Source organism: Agelaius tricolor, unplaced genomic scaffold (genome assembly GCF_023055355.1).
Source record: "Agelaius tricolor isolate 1412-34295 unplaced genomic scaffold, bAgeTri1.0.p SCAF_8, whole genome shotgun sequence".
NCBI lineage: Eukaryota > Metazoa > Chordata > Aves > Passeriformes > Icteridae > Agelaius > Agelaius tricolor.
Genome location: NW_027269268.1, coordinates 6,611,409 through 6,629,797, shown reverse-complemented (window position 1 = coordinate 6,629,797; position 18,389 = coordinate 6,611,409). Strand labels below are relative to the sequence as shown.

Genomic DNA, 18,389 nt, shown 5'->3' with positions numbered 1-18,389 from the left:
ACAGGCTGCTCCAAGATGGGTCCCTCACAGGGTCACAAGTGCTGCCAGCAAACCTGCTCCAGCATGGGCTCCTCTCTCCATGGATCTCAAAGTCCTGCCAGGAGCCTGCTCCAGGGCAGCCTTGTCCCAGAGTCACATCTTCCTTCAGGCACTCACCTGCTCCAGTGTGGGTTTCTCCATGGGCTGCAGGTGGATCTCTGCTCCACCATGGTCCTGCAGGGGCACAGCTGCCTCACCATGGGCTGCACCAGGGGCTGCAGGGGAACCTCAGCTCTGGCACCCGGAGCACCTCCTGCCCCTCCTTCTGCACTGGCCTGGCTGTCTGCAGGGCTGCTCCTCTCATATTCTCACTCCTCTCTTCTCTGGCTGCAGTTGTGCAGAAACTCCTGCCCCTTCATAACAATGTTATCCAAAGGCACAACCAGCAAGCACCTGCTGCTGGGCCTTGGCCAGTGGCTGGTCCCCCCTGGAGCCAGCTGGCATTGGCTTCAGCAGGTGTAGGAGACACTTCCAGCAGCTTCTCACAGACTACACCCTGTAGCACCCTGCCTTTGCCACACAAGTTCAGTACATTTGTGTAAGGTATTTACATCTGTTGCTGAGCCCACTCAAGGACCTGCATTGCTCTAAAGCCAGGTTTCTGTAAATCCAAATAAAGAACTGCTTTACAGGTCCTTGTGACATTGCATGGTACAGAAATGTGCCACATGCACAAGAAAGTGGGGGGACAATCTACTTGCAGAAGATATCAGTAATTTCACCAGTGCCAAGCTCCAGGTACTTGTTTAATAACAACAAGTGTCTCCTAACTCCAGCTCTCAACATAAAACATGCTAGCATGTCAGGGAGAAGTAGTTCTGCAGTGCTTTGCTTTGCTCCTGCACTGCATTGGAATCTCCCACACGACCTCAGATCAAGTCACCTTTTTACTTACACTGGTGAGGTGGCACTAGTGATCAAAATATATGAATTTTACCAGCCTGAAAACACAGGAAGATGGTTGTGCCTCTACTTCTATAAACTCATCTAGTATTTGCTGACTGTGTCACATCCTTGCTTGTCAGCAGTAGTGGAATGGCTTCCAAGACCTCTAGGCAGATAACAAAAGAGAAAGAAGTGAAAGGAATTCCATTTCAGCTATGTTGCAAATCCATCCAGAAGGGTTCTCCCCAAAACCTCACCTAGGGATTCTACACCTTCCTGGGAAGCACCCTGCTGCCTGTGTGAGGTAACTCACATGGTGGCCATACTGACTGGCCCTCACAGACTCCACTTCATGGACACCTGGATTTTACCCACTCCAGTTCTGACTGTAACCTTCAACAGAGCAGTGCAGACAAACTAAACTGCTGCAACACCTCCCAAAGGAACAAGAGAGAAGGAAAAATAAGAAAAAAACAACCCACAAGGGTTGTGCAAAACAGTTGAAATGTTATGAAGATCTAATTTCTTTATGTTAGGATAGACAGGCAGAATCTTTTGAGCAGCAGACAGCTGCCAAGCAGCCACAGTGCTCGTGCCTGGATTATGGCACAGGAATGGCAACAAATGATCCAAAATCCAGTGTGCCAGCAGCCTTATGAAAACAGCTACTGCCTGCAAACCTCTCCTGAGCAGCTCCCCCTTCCTGTGCACCTCTGAGAAGCACAGTACCTGTTTCCATCCTATTCATGTGATGAACCTCAGTGAAATTTTCAGATGACGATTGGCTATACCTGCTGGTAGCCACAGATTAAATAACCTTGGCTCACAGGAAAGCTTTTCCCTCCCATTTCTTTAGATGGCAATTTGCTTTGAATAAAGCTTTGGATGTGCAGCTGAACAGGAATGGGGACAATGGAGCAGCAGCCTCAGCTGTGCTGGAAGATGCAGACAGCACCTTGTCACACCTTAGGTGACAGAAGTGCAAGTACCAAAAAAACCACAATAGACTTTCAGACAGGTCAGCTTTTGGGGTTTCTTGCTCAAATAAAATGGCTTGAAGTGAGGCTGTCAAGACTGAAACAGACAAATCAATTCAACCCTTTAAAACACTCCAGGGATCTTCACTTACTGCTCACTCAAAAATGCCTGTTAAAATTGTTAAACACCTGCAATATAGACATTAAACACAAACTTAGTGTGACCAGAAACTCACACTCAAACGTGCACATACAGTATTTGCCACACAAAATAGTGTATAACGTTAAAGATAGTGAAATTGTAGTGATCAGAACGAACAACGGGTATCTCTGATAACTATACATTATTATCCAAAAGTCAGAGAAAATGGTTCAGTCTTCAATTCTACAACAACAGAGAATGTTATTACTTAGTAAAATAGATATTCAACTCACAACCTTTCTATTTTCACCTGAGGATAAAAAAAAAGAGGCACAAAAGACCACAATCAGGCTTTCCTCTCTCTTTTTTCTCTCTCTAGGACTCACTTATTCCTAAAGCACTACAAGAATTCAGAGTCAGCACTTATAGTCTCAGTTTATTTCAGAAAGTATAACACAAGTGTTGATCACTAAAAATATTAATTGGCATTTAATTAGAAATACCAAAAGGGGGGAAAGCAATGATATGCAGGAAATCCCATCCCTGGAATTAGATACTAATTCATTTTAGATTATTAGGAAGCCATAAACTAAAATCACCACCCTGATTAAGTATCATTATTTACACAGTTCTGGATGGGAATGACACCAGCCCAAAGGATGGCACAGGAAACAAAGAGAAATCATGCTCACTTCTGACATTTACAAACGACCATGATAAAAAACATCTGAATGAGTTACATAAATTTGCTATTATGAGAATAATTAATTTACTCTTTTTTTTATTTTTATCTAACATGTAATGGTATCAAAAAGAACAGATAGTTCTTACAGACAGGACTGTACTGGCAAGAAAATTTAACCAACAAAAGGGTTAATTAGGGATACAAATTTTCTCAGACTGTTAATAATGGGAATGACACATAGTATGTGCCCATAAGTAATTCTCAGGTATCTTTGATCTTCAGCCCCCAGCGATTACTGTTGCCTACCATACCCTGGCCTCTGGGACTCTCTCAGAACCAGACATCTGGCTACTTTGTTGTTTTAGACTAATCTCATCCCAGGGGAGCTCAAGAAATGACACCAGGCAAGGAGGGTCCTGGCAAGGGAAAAAACATTACGGTATCAGCAGATTTTTTGAGTGGACTAGAGTATCAAAATTGTCTGCAAATTTCTATAGGGATCCCAGGGCTTCTCTGCTCTCCAACACTGCTTTCACACAGAACACCAGAATGCACATGATCCTGTTTTAAGGAACTGTTAATCTCTTTGGAGAAGCTAATGAATGATAATCCAGGCAAGAACATGTGACAAAGGCAAACAGAAGTTAAAAAAAAAAAATCCTGTAAGGAATGGGTGGATTTAATGAAGATTTTATTGAAAGACTAACACATGCTGCATGATCAAACAATGTTTTTCAAACCTATTAAAAAATACTCCAACACCTCAAACACCCTATTTTTGAGTCATTCATAGGTTTTAGCTGCCAGCAGTGTTATCCCTAAAGAATGACCCTCTGACAACTGCAACAGATCCAGCTGAGTGCCTGACTGGCTGCTCTGGGTTTAGATACTGAGCAGTTCATGATGCAGGGAGCCCACAGGGGTCAAATGGGCAGCAAACATGGACAGAGGAAGGTTTAAGTCCAAGGCCAAAGCAAAGTTTACATCCAAGGCCAGGCTCTCTCACCATCAGAGGCTACCTAGGCTTTGCCACAATCTCTAGTCCAGACTCCCACACTGCCCCAATGGCTGTGGTCACATCAGATGAGCCACTGGCAGCTGACAAGAGCTGCTGCAGGGATCCCTGCAGAGGGCTCTTCTCCTGTTCCTACAGCAGAGCTCCCACATCCCAGGTGTTCCCAGTGCTCACTTACTGCCTGCACTCAGCAACACAAGGAACCAGAGCACTTAGAGCTGGATTAAACAGAAATCTCATGTGTGTTTTTCTGAGAGCAATTAAACATGCCCATAACTCCGAACATGATCTGAGCCATGTACTTCCAATAGGCATCGCTTTTAAAATCCAGGGGTGGCACATAACAGCAAGAATTCACTTCTGTGTGGCTGTCCTTTTGTTTCAAATCAGCCACCACACCTTTTTTTTCCCCCCTTCTACTGGAAAGAGCAAGCTAAAAATAATGGACACAAAATAAAGGCAGATTCTAATGCTTTTCTAAAGGCAGGCCCATATGATTTAACTTTCCCTCATTTCAGAATATTTTCAAAGTGCTCAGAACAAAGCTACCCCTGAATAATCTGTCATATCACACCAGCTCCCAAAGAAAACCTTTACCAAGTGCTACAGACAGAAGCAGTTTGAAAATCATGTGCTTTACTGGTGATCCTGCTGTTACAGAGCATCCCACTCTCTATATTTGCTCATTTCTTACACCGCAGCTATCCTGCTCCCTTCCAGCCACAACATTCCCCTCCCAGTGAGACAAGCAACACTAAAAAGTCATCCCAAAGTATTTAACCAGTTTCCTAATGCACTGTAACAGCTGGACCAATAAGAAAAGAACCTGGGCACCACTGTCTTTAGCTGCATTATATCAAGAGTAAATTAACTCCTGAAAAATTCAGCATAGTTGTGAGATATTAAGAAAGATGCTAAGCTATTTCTTTCTGAATATGAACTAAGCAAATTCTCCTCTCCTTGTATGGTGTGTGGTTAGACTGAATGCGGATTAGTCCAAATAATTAAATTTTAAAATACTGGCAGCACAAGGACAACATAAACTGGTTTTTATGCTCTACGTAACACGTGCTGAACAAATGTTTGTCTTAAAAGCTTTGCTATGATATCAGCTTGTTAGAGTTTAATTGATGACTTCTGTGACTGCTGTATCTTGCAAGTAGCTATGATGCTTCGCACAACAGAAACAAGAAAAAGTCATGAAATATTCCACACCATCACAGTAAAAACTTGCATTGTACTTATCAATACCTGGCCTACTGCAGAACAATCCAGGTGCAGTGTAACAAGAAGAGTGCTGTAAGGCAGAACAGGTCAAAGTAATGCATTTAAAAAAAACATGTGACTTTATTGGTGAGTTGGCACCAATAAAAGTAATGAAAAGTGAAGTGCAAACTAGGCAGAACTTTAACTTTGGTATTTTATGCACTGTAGATGCCTAATACCTTCTGTCTTCACCAGCCATAGAATTCAAATGGTGCATCCCACCCACTTGCCTTTCTCTCTACTCCTTTTAAATCAACAACAAACAAAAGTCCACAAAAAACCACATTATCTACTTCACAAAAACCCACAGAAAAAGGTAGTCAAAAAGCAATCTCACATGAGTTTTACATATCAAATATAGTAAAGTTCAAACTATATACATGTTCTAATGAACATTTCTCACAGTGCCTAAAGGCACATTTTTGCAAGATTGTGTTAAATACTGCAGTTCCAGCCTAGACATAGTAACTACAGCCTTATTTGCAGGACCATATGCCATCACCAGGACTCCAACAGCAAATGAGCAAATGGTCCAGAACATAAATACTCCTCTGTTGACTCTAAGTATTGATTTATGTTCTGTGGGTATCCAAACATCAGTAGCTAATGCTGCCCTGGCACTATCTATTACAAAATTACAGCTCTTCACTGAGGCTTTCTAATAGTGAATAAAGCTCCCCACAGCCCTTCTCCAAAAGCTCCACAGCTGGAAGCAGAAAGCACTGTAGCATGACAGGAATGCCAAGATGTCCATACAAAGGCAAATCAAATATGAAAACAAACTCTAGAGAAAAGAGGTCTTCAAACAAAATCCATGTTAACACTTCTCCTAATTTGCAAATGGAATAGTTCCCATTTTGCTGCCATTACAGTGGAACAGAGAGAGGCAAAGCCATTCTGGACATCAGTAACACCACGATGAGCAAGAACTACTCCAAGAACCTAGTTAGTCTACACCAAAAAAGGGTTTAATGAATAATATTTTAAATGGCATAGAGTTCAAGCATTGATCTCACTGCAGAAACATTAATCCCCCCCCCCCAAGTACTAAATCCTAACTAGGATTCAACATATTTGAAAGGTGTCTGTGCAATGGGCACATGTTCTTCCCCTTTCCCAATCCAGGGCATTTAACAGTATAGCTCTGTAGTTCACTGCTGACTACATGTATACTGTGCACTTCTTCATGGTTTAAGTATTTTATTTCTGAGTTTCATTTCTGCCTGTATCAACAAACCCAGGAGAAAACATCCATAAACCACTTTGATTAAATTCTCCTGGGTTTTGGAGGCTGCCTGTGCCTCCAATGAAAGCTGGAGGAAATAGGCTTCTGAAGGTAGATGGAAGAACTACACATTTCTTCCACTGAGCAAGGCTCTACTTCTTATCTTGCAATTAAGCAGTTTGTCAGCTAATAAAATGATTTTACAGTCCTGTAATACCTGCATAAGGAGATAGTAGAGGGAAAGCTTAGTGATGTTTCCTGAGGAACACTCTTCCTAGAGATAAGTACAATTACTCTAACTTCAAGATAATGACATAAACTTAGCCCATAAAACAAGCTCCATCTTTAGAACCATTTATAGCATGAACAATACTGATACTTGTTTTTACTTCTCTGTTTTAAAATTACAGGCAGTTTCAGTTATTTGAAATAAAGACCATATTTTCAAAAAGACAGTATTGGGCATGAAAATACACTGGAAAAAAAACGCAGTGCTCTACTTATTTTTGCATCTGCTTGGCATTTATGTCAGCTGCACACTTTTGCATAAGGAAACTCCACTTCAGACCAATTACTGCCTCTGGAACACACCTAGTAGAAATTACATAGATCCACTTTTCCTTTGTGACTCTCACCTACACTAACCCACCCCATTGCTTTGACTTCAACAGAAGAACACCTGATTTACACTAGGATAAAGGAGAAGAATCATGCCCAGATTTCCAGGTACCTTCACTAGCAGGACAGGTGTTTTGCTGGAAGCAGCTGGCATGTGCTAATTAGAAGGAAAACCCAACTCAACTATTTTTAGTTTTGTAAAAACATCTAAGAAATGAGATGGCTCAGAATAAAGTCTCAGTATATTACAATATGTTCCACAGGAGGAAATAACCTGACAAAATGAAATTTTCCATTGCCTTGCATCACATAATTTAGAAGGAAATTGAAGCCTGAAAGACAGGAAATCTCTTTAAAATCTGCCTGTATGGCAGATCTGCATTAGGCTGCAAAAAATTATTAAAAAAGAAAAGTATTAAAAGATACTCTTGCCTCCCACTACTCACAAACCAAACAAAAACACCCACAAGTTGATAAAGAAACCATGATCACAGCCTGCTGGAAGTGTTGCTAAATGAGCCATCAAACTCACCAGACACTGTGTGCTAAGTTAGCACGACAAGTCATTTGTCTGAGTGTAAAATCCTTTTGCAATATGGAAGAAACACTGACTGATATTAAAACCAGACAGTCAGGGAACCAGAAGACTGCTACAGATTTTATACTAGTAGGGAAGGTGACAAACAGCATGCTGCAACTGGCTGATGATTTGGAAGAGGAGAGCAATTAAAATCAGTCTGATCACTTGGAGATATGACAGAATGGACTTATACTATGCAAAAATCCCAGAGCGGGGAAGAACTGAGAGGCTGGTAAGCATAACTGTGCTGCTAAGACAATGAGGAAGGTTTTACACATTTTTTAAGGCAAACATGCACATCTGAATCCTGATCACAGAGAGAGCACAGCTGTCAGACTCACCAAGTACCTCAGTTATAAAGTATCCTTATATTCCAGGAGTTCATATTTACATAAAACAAAGTTACACAAAACTACTGCATAGGCTAGTGGTTTCAATTTGTGTACATATATACATTGTTACCTATAGAAATAGTCTAAATTTCAAGAAAATGGAATTAAAATACTGAGGAATCAAGAAAAACAAAGAAACCAAGGTTACAAGGTACCTATTTTGTTATTTGGAGAAGATGAGACAAAATTGCGTTTTATCAGTTATGAGTTTCAGGAAGGTTTGGAAACCCAAATGTAGCACCAGAGGCATTTGTTACTCAAGGGATCACGACAGCAGACCCCTTCTGAAGCAAAGATGCCCCAAATGGACTTGTTCACAGAAGGGATTTGAGGACAGCACTGTACAATGCTGTGTATTTTTCTGTGTATCTCATACCTACAAATGCCATCTGTTGTTCTGAGTTCCTCAGATCATAAATGACAGAGCGCCAAGCCGTGCAGAAGCCGTCAGCACAGGTGCTGCAAACAGCAGAAATGTCCCAGCATCAATAGGTCACAGACAGACATTTGTGACCAGGCTCAGAAACAGAAATGCCTCACAACTGCACACACACTGCTGAATGCAGTGAGAAGAAAAGGTATAAGAGAGGCCATCAACTAAATTATTAAAATATATGCCTTAGAGGACATAACCTACACAGAAAGTCTTACTCAACACTGATATTCCTGGCCATTTGGATAATGAAAGTACAGCAAGTGTTTTTGAGATAACATATGTGATATTAACAGTACAGAAAAAAGTGTTATAGGATATATTTCCTAAATTGCAGGACCACAATACTAAAACAGAAGCATAGAACACATAGAAGCACAAAACACATGCATGGGTCAGAACTGAGATTTTATGTCTAATTTTAATGCTGCCATTTTTTTAATTACAGGTAACCTATCAAACCAGCTTATGCTTCCTCTTCTTATAGGACTTCTAAGTAATCTTGTAAGCATTGAATATATGAGAGGTTTCCCAAGAAACACATTCATTTTGAAACAAAATACTTTGCTCAAGTAGAATACAACTCGATAGCCACTCTTAGACCTGATTTGCTGTAGTTCCAGTTACAAAATCTTACAACTGTAGAATTTTTACTTTATTTTTTTACTTGAATTTTAATGTTAATTTTATTTTAATCTTTATTTAATTTTAATTTTTATTTTAATTCAAAGAAATTAAAATAACACTTGCCAAGAATATGTAATGTGCTTGTCATTTGCAGTTGTAACTTGAAAAACAAGTACCTTTTCTTAAGGAGATAGAAGGATTTAAGAAAACAAAACAGCAAAACATTGAATTTTAACCCAAAAAGTGAAATGTCATGAAAAGAGGGCTAAGCAGACTGTTCTGAATAAAACTGCAACAGCTGAAATTTTCCTGTACATAGAATCATCTCATGCCAGCAAAAGCACAAGCAGATTAAGTTTTGGTGATGATTGTTTAATGCTTGTCCTTTAAACATCACTGGCAGATGTCATCACTTCTGCAAGCAAACAGGCTGAGCACTATGAACTCTGTAAGGAAGTGGGTGCTACCACAGCAGGGATATTTGCAAAACCAGTCCCAAGGCACAGGCACAGAGTTCAGACTCCACTCTTGGGCAGGTTTCTTTTGCCCATTGGTACCACTGGAATGCGTGTACACATGCAAAGTTTAGCACAATAGAACACTGGGTTGGATAAGCAGAGAAACAAATACCCATTTCCATTGACAGGATAAAAATCTGGGTCTCTAAGAACCTTAGTTCTACTTATGCTTTTCTGCCCTGTTTCCCTTCACCATTTGTTCTTTCTGATTTATGTGAACTATCAGCAAATAAGGACGGAGATCACATCACTGCATGCACATGTGCTTTGATGGATTCATTGAGATCATTCAGCTTTACTAAATTATCTTCCTATAGAAGGATTATTATTACTATTATTAAGGTAGCCTGTGTGCAATGGCAGAGACTGACACACCTGACAATCTAGGTTATTTTTTTAGAAGCCTTTACAATATAATTTTTTTAAAATTAAAAAAAATTCCCCTTTGCAATGGTTCAAATAAAGCCATAACAGTAGCACTGATCATGACCATTCTGATCTTCAGTATCCAGATTACAGGCTGTAAACTCAATAATGTGAAAACCTCAGTGAACGTTTCACACCCCAGTATTATGGCTCAGAAATAACTTTTCAGACTCCATTATGTCCACCATGAACTTGATCTTTCACCTCTAGTGAAAATCCTCTTACAACTATAATTCTAAAGTTAATGATGAGAGATTTCATTTGCTTTCCAAGCACAGATAAAACCTTTTTGAAATACACTTTCACTGCCATGACCTTGGTCTATGACTTAAGAGTTCACCACATGTAATAATTTACTTTGTCCCATAGGGCTCATTGAGATTTCCTTTTAAAAGGTTTTGGATATGCAGTTGGAGCTGGAGCACTCACACAGCATGGCTCAAGTATACATTGCCATATATATTACAGACATTTCCCAAAATGAATTTAGATCATTTAAAAATATAACAAAAAATAGGTCTAACTAAACAAAGTCATCCACACACTAGAAATTCAACATTTTGGGGAATCCTGTTGCAATAATCCACAATATCTGCTAGAACAGGAAGTTGCAAAATTTTACTAAAGTAACATACATAAATTGGCATACTAATTCAGGAAATACACTGTTGCTCTCAACTTACCAGCTCAAACAGTTCAGTCCAAGCCCAGTAATACCCCCTTTAGCTCATGTGCCATGTAATCAAAAGAATTACTGCATTACTGGTTAGCATATGGCTGCTGACTTGTTTGCTGATAAGCAAAACTCTGTTTGCTTAAGCAGGTCTCACTAAAAATGTCTTTACTGTTAAAAACAAATAGACTAAGTCAGACCTACTGTATCCACCTCAATTAAAGCCAAGTTTTTGTTCCCCTGAATCTTGGGGGAAATTTCTCCTGGTGCCAACATGGGGATGCATCCAAGGGCCTGGGGTAGGGCAGGATGAGGAGGTAGCACAGACCTGGGGGGGTCAAGCTGAGGCTGGAGAGGGGATCCCCAGTGCCAGAGAAGCAAACACCCTGTAAATGCAGCTTGCATCGGGGGTATACGCCATGAGGCACTGGATGGGTTGGCAAAGATTATGTTTAACAGGATGACTTCTTTCCCCCATCACAGAGATGAATTATCAGGAGCTGCTGTGCTTCCAGGGCACTCCTTCACCAGTCTCCTGCCCCTCAAAACTTCCATCTTCTCAAAGCAGCTTCCTAGGTGAGCACAAGAGTTTAAGCTTCTGCACCAGCTTAAGTGCAGAGGTGCTGCTGTTTCCCCTCCCTCTGCTAATTTAAAAGTGGCAGCAAAGTACTGGACTTCAAATAGGAAAGGACATATTCCCAAGGGAACATGAGCAAAAATCCTGGCTGTGTTGTCTTATATGTCAAGAGTTCTATTATCATTATAGTGCAAGGATCGCCAGAGTTTCATACCCCCTCAATGTTTCTCATAGGCAGCTCCTCTAAGCCCTGACTCTTCCTGGTCCTTGCAGCAGCCATCTGACTCCAGACCCCACCAATCCACTCTTTTATAACACTGTTCTTATTGGCTACAGGTGTGGCCTGTTAACATCAGGCCTGCTCCTGATCTTTAGTAATTGGTTCAGCTGCAACTCTTTAGGGGATAAGATTACATTCTATGCCACCTTCATTTACCCATACTGGATCCCCCTACATGGCTGAGCAGGAAAGCACCTGAGCATGGAGTCTGCATGTCTGAAAAGGGTTCCCAGGAAACACATGCCTTTACTTCAACATGTCCAGAAACAGTTTATCAGCAGCTTGTTTTTTTCAGACTTTATCACAGAGCCAATATTTTCCAGAAACTGGAGGACAAAAAATGTTTTGGAATCAGTAAAAATTTGCTGCTCTACTGATCTCCAGACTTTTTGTCACATGCTCTAACTAATAAATGAACAAAAAAGTCTGTTTAACAGAAAAGTACAAATGGAAAACACTTCTAAAATATCCAAGCTTCTCCTATGAAAGAATTTTAAACAAATTTGGGCTTATTTAGTTGTATATAAAGTAAGCTAGGAGTTTGTTCTGTCTTCACACAAATGAGGTTTTCCTCATAGAATGTAAAACACATTTTCTTAACACATGTTAAATAAATTGACAATTTAGAAAACAAAAACATTCGAAATGTTCTTTCATAATCAAGCTGATAAAAAGAATAATAAATTTAATTTCCTTGAAAAAAATGAAATTTAAAAAGAATAATAATTTTAACTGAAAATCCTGCTTCATGTTTTACAGCTTTGATTTCTACAAATCAGGACTTAATACTGCATGCCCAAAAAGAGAGCTAAAGAAATTATGTAAATGTTTAATTTGCTTTCTTTTCTATATATTCTTATTAGCCACTAAGCAAAAATATTCCTACCAGCTAAAACAGTGCCTGGATAGAAGAAAAAATTTCCAAGTGAAATATGCTAAAGCATTTTATTGATTTTAACACAAAAAGGGGAAAATCAAAAAAGAGGAAACAATGAAACATTATCTATTTACAAGTCAGTGTTCAGAACTGTAACAGCAATGTTCCTTGACTAAATCCATCAAAAAAATTCCTAAATGGTATTTTTTGTTCTCAATAGATTTGTTTAATGACGTTTAAGATGTATCTGCAGTGAGCTGTAAGGCAACGGGTGAGGGACAGTGGAACCAGAAGCCAGCACGTCCCTGGGTTCCTGTGCCAGCAAACAACTGCACCACTCTGCCAAAAAAAAAGTTTTCATTAGAAAACCACCCTCACACAATGAATGCAGGTGCTCAATGGAATTTAGACTGCAAAAAACACTCCTCTGCAGACAAATCACTTGTATTTTTTGAATCATCTTTCCAATTTTCACTGCCCTCCAAAACATATTTATCTTCAAAGGCTGAGTTAGGAAGAGTGGGTAACACTCTCCTTGCTAGCAAAATACCTGTTCTCTCTCAAGCAGGCATAAAATTAAACAGCAAAGAGTACAGAGCCTGAATTTTAGAGCACTAGACCCCACTCTCTGCAAATACTTTAATATAAGTATAATTTCTGAATTGCTCACATTTAAAAATGCTTGCTTTGCATACACAATGCATTTCATCCAGCACTCACTGCTAAATAAAGGAAGCTCTTGCACAGTATAACTTTGAGACTCAATTAACCTGCACACCAAGACAAATTCAAAACCACCTTTTCTTTAAAAGGCCACTTTTGTCAAGCGTGAGAGCAAGACTCTCCCTCCTTTCCTGGCTTCTTTATGCCACAAACAGCTTTCAGGGTCAGTGGCTGTGCCACAGCAGACAAAAAAACTGGCTTCCCAGCCAAGCACTGCAGATCAGCAACAGCAAAGCCTCTAAAAACACTCTTACAAAGTCAGATCTAGGACAGTTGTGCAAACACAGCTGTAAAAACAAAAGGCTATGATGATTCCAGGTAGCCCCCAGCCACAGCCCAGTTTAGTGCAATTTAAACAGGCTATTTTACAGCATTCTAGATTGTGGCAGAACTGCTACAAGGGAAGGCTGAACATGCACAAGACTGCAAGTTCTCTTTCACACATCTTAACTGCACAGCTCTAAGAGTCTTGCACTTCCCTGCTGTCTTGCACTCCCAGGACACCTTATGAGCAATATGAAAGACCCTCAGTTACAGGTAATGGCAACCAGAACCAAAATTAAATCTTATCCCAAGTCTAACTCAACCACTGACACCTTGGGTTAGTAAATCAGCTGCTTTTCAAAGGTGCTGGAGAATCCTTGTACAAAGTAAAGAGCTTGGAGCTGAAGTGCTTGACTGGGGATTTCACACACCTCATGTTAGCCTGGATTTGCTCCACTGAATTAAGAGCAGAGCTGTATGCCTTTGAAAATCCCCTTCCCTCTCAGCAGTTGAACCAGTGGGTTTGTATTACAACTACTATTGATAAACAAAAGGAGATCAGTGAGAGAAGGGAAAAACCCCAAAGACTCCCAATTGCTTTGGGTTATGGAAGACTTGAGAAGATATGAGGAACTCTAGAGAGAGCTAGTGGAGCTGCATGACTGGGACACATTTCAGTGATGAAATTCATATTGTAAGTAATAATTTGGGCTCCTTCTATGCATTGATGGATATAAAATGCACTCACCACTCAGGGAAGGAAAAAACCCTAAGTATCAATAAATAGCTCAATAAAAACCATCTGCTCAAAGCACAGCAATGATAAAAGAAAAGTAAACTCTTAGGATACATAAAAAATTAGACTGTAATACTAGAATAGAGTTTAATAGCACAACACCTCCTATGTACATATAAAGCTTATGCTGACACAGTTAATTCTTTATATTTGTACATGTGAAGTACAGACATCTTGCCTAAATTTGTCCTCCAACACTCTCATACTTCCAAGTGAATTCAGTGTAGTATTTAATAGTAGAATTATCTAATTTTCATTTACAATTGTTTAATCTGTCTAAGCAGACAAAATTTACTACTTAGGAAAGGAAAAAGAATCACGATATTTCTTTTCCTTTTACAGTATCACATTTAAAAACAATATAATTAAATTACTTATCCTTTCATAAAGAAAACCTGGTCATGTGAATATTTTAAGTGTAATCCGGAAATCAAATTTTAGACAACAATACTGACTTACATTTAGAGAGGAAAAATTGTATTATAGAAGATAACTAAACATCATGACACAGTTTATTTGAAGTTCTTAACAAAATTTTGTTTCATAATGTTCACGTGTTACCTTCCAAGGGTAAACACTCATGGTACACTGGTGCATCAGTCAGTGTATGAATCACAAACCATTAGAGCTTGTACTTCTTTTTATTCATTTTATTTTGTTTTCTAAAAGGTTAATGTACATGTATATACAGTTCAAAGAACTTCAGATATTTTTAGAGAAATCAATAATCTTTCCTGTGACTTTACAGTAGTGTTAGAGTTCACTTTTTCTTTATTTCTACTAAAAAAACCCCAAAAACACAGAGACAAACAAAGGAATTTTCCAGTCTTCATTTCTCAGAAACTATTCATGTGTTATGTTTTTCAAAACATCATTTAAAACTATTATATATAATTTGTGGGGTAAATGTTGCTGCTCTCCCTCGATTCTTTCTCAGAAAGGTTAGCTGTGGACCTTGCAAATTTGTACTCAGTTTTATGTTTTACATCTGCTTCAAAAAAACAAATCTAAAAATCAATAATAGAACTATTTCTTTACTTTATATCTTATTTCATTAACACCTTTCTGGCTTTCTTCATTTTAGCTTATTTCATATTTCAAAATCTTGTCTTGCATGTGTAACACCTTGTTTTACAAAAGGGCATAGCAAAACCACATTAAAGTTGAAAAAAAAAATAAAATAAAGGAGCACGTTGATTAAGAGGTTTTGTACAAGCTATAGCTCAACTGAACAATAACAAAAAAATCCTCAGTGGTTGTGTGGTGTATGAGATAGCAAAATAGCCAAAGTATTCTTCAACAAAATGAGCTGTCTGCCACGATTTATCTGTACAATTCCATCACATCTCCTGCCTGTTATGTTACACTTTTCAAAAGTATGTCATTAAGCTGCCATAAAAGTCATCACAAATTGCTTTTTCTCCCAAACTGATAATAGACTTATAGATCTAATTTTCAAGCTCTTTTCTTCATTACTTTGATTCTTAAGGAGAGTATGACATTTGCTGTCTGAATACTTTGTAGTAATATCTAGCATCTCTACAGCACTTCTGTCTGAGTATCTCTGAGCTTTTAATAGGTTTGTCTTAACAGTGCCTTGAAATGATGACATATTTATTTGTCTCTATTGCAGAGTCTTAAAGAAATTGTTTTTATAATTTCACTGAAAAACTACAAGACTTGTTGAAAAAAAATGACACAACCAAGCCTTCAGTGCTGTCAAGCTACACCATTAAAATCCTGACCCTTCACAGCACAAGAGCAAAGAACAAATGTGAGGCCTTCTGGTTTTCATTCCAATTTTTTTATCTTCATGGACTGTCCTCTACACAACACATGAGAGCTGATTGACAGAAACAACTAAGTAATTGAGAAATTAACAACAAATTACAATTAGATTTTCATTCTTATGGTGATCCCCCCTCATTTTTCACCAGTTAATATATGAAACTTTTTTTTTTGTTCATATAGGCCTTCATATGTATCAGACTAACATTCAGTACATGAAACTGGCCTCAATAATGAACTAAGTGCATTTGTGACAAAAGCTAGGAATAGGCTGGTGTAGAAAGTTGCTTGCAGGTTTTATGAAAGTAACACAGGAAAAGATCACAGGAGCAAGGATGGAAAATCAGGGTGAAGGAGAAACAGAGAAGAAAGAAAGTTTTTATTATCTCACAACCAAATTTTCCAATTAATATGCAGCAAAATCCACCACCCAAGTAGCCTCTAATGATGTAGGTCACGTTTGAAGCACTTGACCAAACACTTAATTACCCTGTCAATTAATTACCCTGTCCCAGGCCAATAAAATATAGACCTTTTATCAGATTCTTTCAGCACCGATCTTCAAACACTTCACAAGTGTGCTATTATGCATCACAGCCAACCCCAGAGACACAGTAACTCACCCTGTTTTACCCAAAAGGTTGATGAGAGAGCTAAAAATAGACACCATATTTCCCCAGCCCCAGGGGCACTACTTCTCCCGTGACACGGGGCCTGATATTTCTTTGAGAATACCCCAAGTCCAAACTGACAATTAGCAGTCACTTCTACTTAGACAAAGAAACCTAAACCCCTCTACACTGTCATAGCACAGGCAACCACCCCAGCTCTCAAGTGCTGTGTTTCAAGACATCCAAAGAGGTCTTCAGAGCAGTTATTGGGGTGTGCCTGTGCTCTGCAGGGGCAGGACCCTTCCCAGACCAATTACTTCACATGGAGCTTCCTTGCTATATTCCTTCTGAGCAAGCTCATTCATCTTCATATTCCATTATGCAGTGTAGATACACCCTCAGACAAATCAGTTTCTCTAGGTAAGGGATACACATTTGTTGAGGCAAAAACCAGTTTAAGAAGCATTATTATGAACAAATGCTCTCACAGTACAACCACTTGTATTTCCAATTGACTCCCAGTTTAAATTCTTTGTGTTTCAGAATGGATTCAAACTGAAATGGGAAAAAAATGCAGTGTTCTGCTTATATCAGAACAAGAAATACATCACTAACAGCTCAGCTGAAGTCTGGCAAGGAGAGGTGCGAGACTGGTTTTTTCCCCTAGCACCAAAGATGTGATTTGCTCATCCTTAGAAGAAAGATTAGTCTGAACAACAAAGAAACATCAAATGCCAAAAGCATTGCTTGCATTGGAAACATGCTCAAGTTTGGCAATAACTTTGTCACACGCTTTGTCTACGCTGAGCTTATTTAAAGTCTGTATTTTCCTTTACAGACTCTCATAGAGCCTGACTGAGAACCCCCAGTTCCCAAGGCCCCATTTTTGATTCACCCTCTCTGCTATCAGCAACTATCTGTAAAACTTCCTACAATGTATGCATTTTTACATTCCTCTAACACCAGTTTGGCACAGAAGAACCAGAGTTCAAACCTTACCTTGCCAGTGATCAGTACAACCACATAACAGAAAGCAGCCATTTTTCAGCTTTTTCAGGTATAAAATGCACACACCCTCACCACCCCTGAAGAACACTACCATAAGAAAGTGCTTTCTAATGGTCAAGAAACTAAAGTACCTCTCTCCCTCCTGTACACTGTATTATATGGCTTTCAACTCACCAATCTTACTGTAGTTTTTTCCAGAGGATCTTTACCTTGTTGTAAGGATAGTAGAAACAGTGCTGAATGAGCACTCACTCAATTAATACTCACTGTTCACTATGTGGTGTCTTGCTGTCATTTACAGCATCTACATGTAGAATCATAACTGGAAAACCTCTCATTTCTCTGTTGATCACTACTGGGCACTTGACTTATTTCTTTATAGTAACTACTCTCCAGCACCTCCATCAGACAATTTTATGGTTCTTTTTTCAAGGTAGCAAACTGGCAGACAGTGATGTGTATCAGAATTGCCCATAATTAGAGATGGTTGACTTGAAATACTTTGGGTCTCTCTTCAGAGGATCAAGCAATTAAACAGCAATTTGTCAGTACAAAGTACAACTTCAATCTCTTTCAGTGCTATCATGTGTTTTCAAAGCTGACATTAATCAGTCCCAAGAGCCTGAACTCAGAAAATGAGAAGTTCACAACTAATGGCCATATTTAAAACATGTGGTTGAAGTGAACCACCCAACCTCACACAGCAGTTCTATGGCTGAATTAAGATTTGCCTTTAACCCTTCAGAACAGCATCCAACAGCCCCGGGTGTAAATCCCATCTGTCAATGCTAATTCCCTCCCTTTCTTCACCTACCAGGTCTCCTCCACCTTCAGCAGCTACAAGGAAGTAAATCTAAAGGAAACAAGCTCATTAATTAGCACAGCTGGATTAATTTCCTAAATGCCATTTATCTGGCCTCCCTGAAAACAACAAGTGCTTTGTGGATAAAGAAAGAGTCTGAAA

The 18,389-nt window shown here is 39.2% G+C and overlaps 1 protein-coding gene across 1 annotated transcript in view; it reads right to left on the bottom strand.

Moving 5' to 3' along the window:
- SLC10A7 (solute carrier family 10 member 7) overlaps window positions 1–18,389 on the bottom strand; it is a 139,764-nt gene that overhangs the window by 108,370 nt on the left and 13,005 nt on the right. The window lies entirely within an intron of this gene.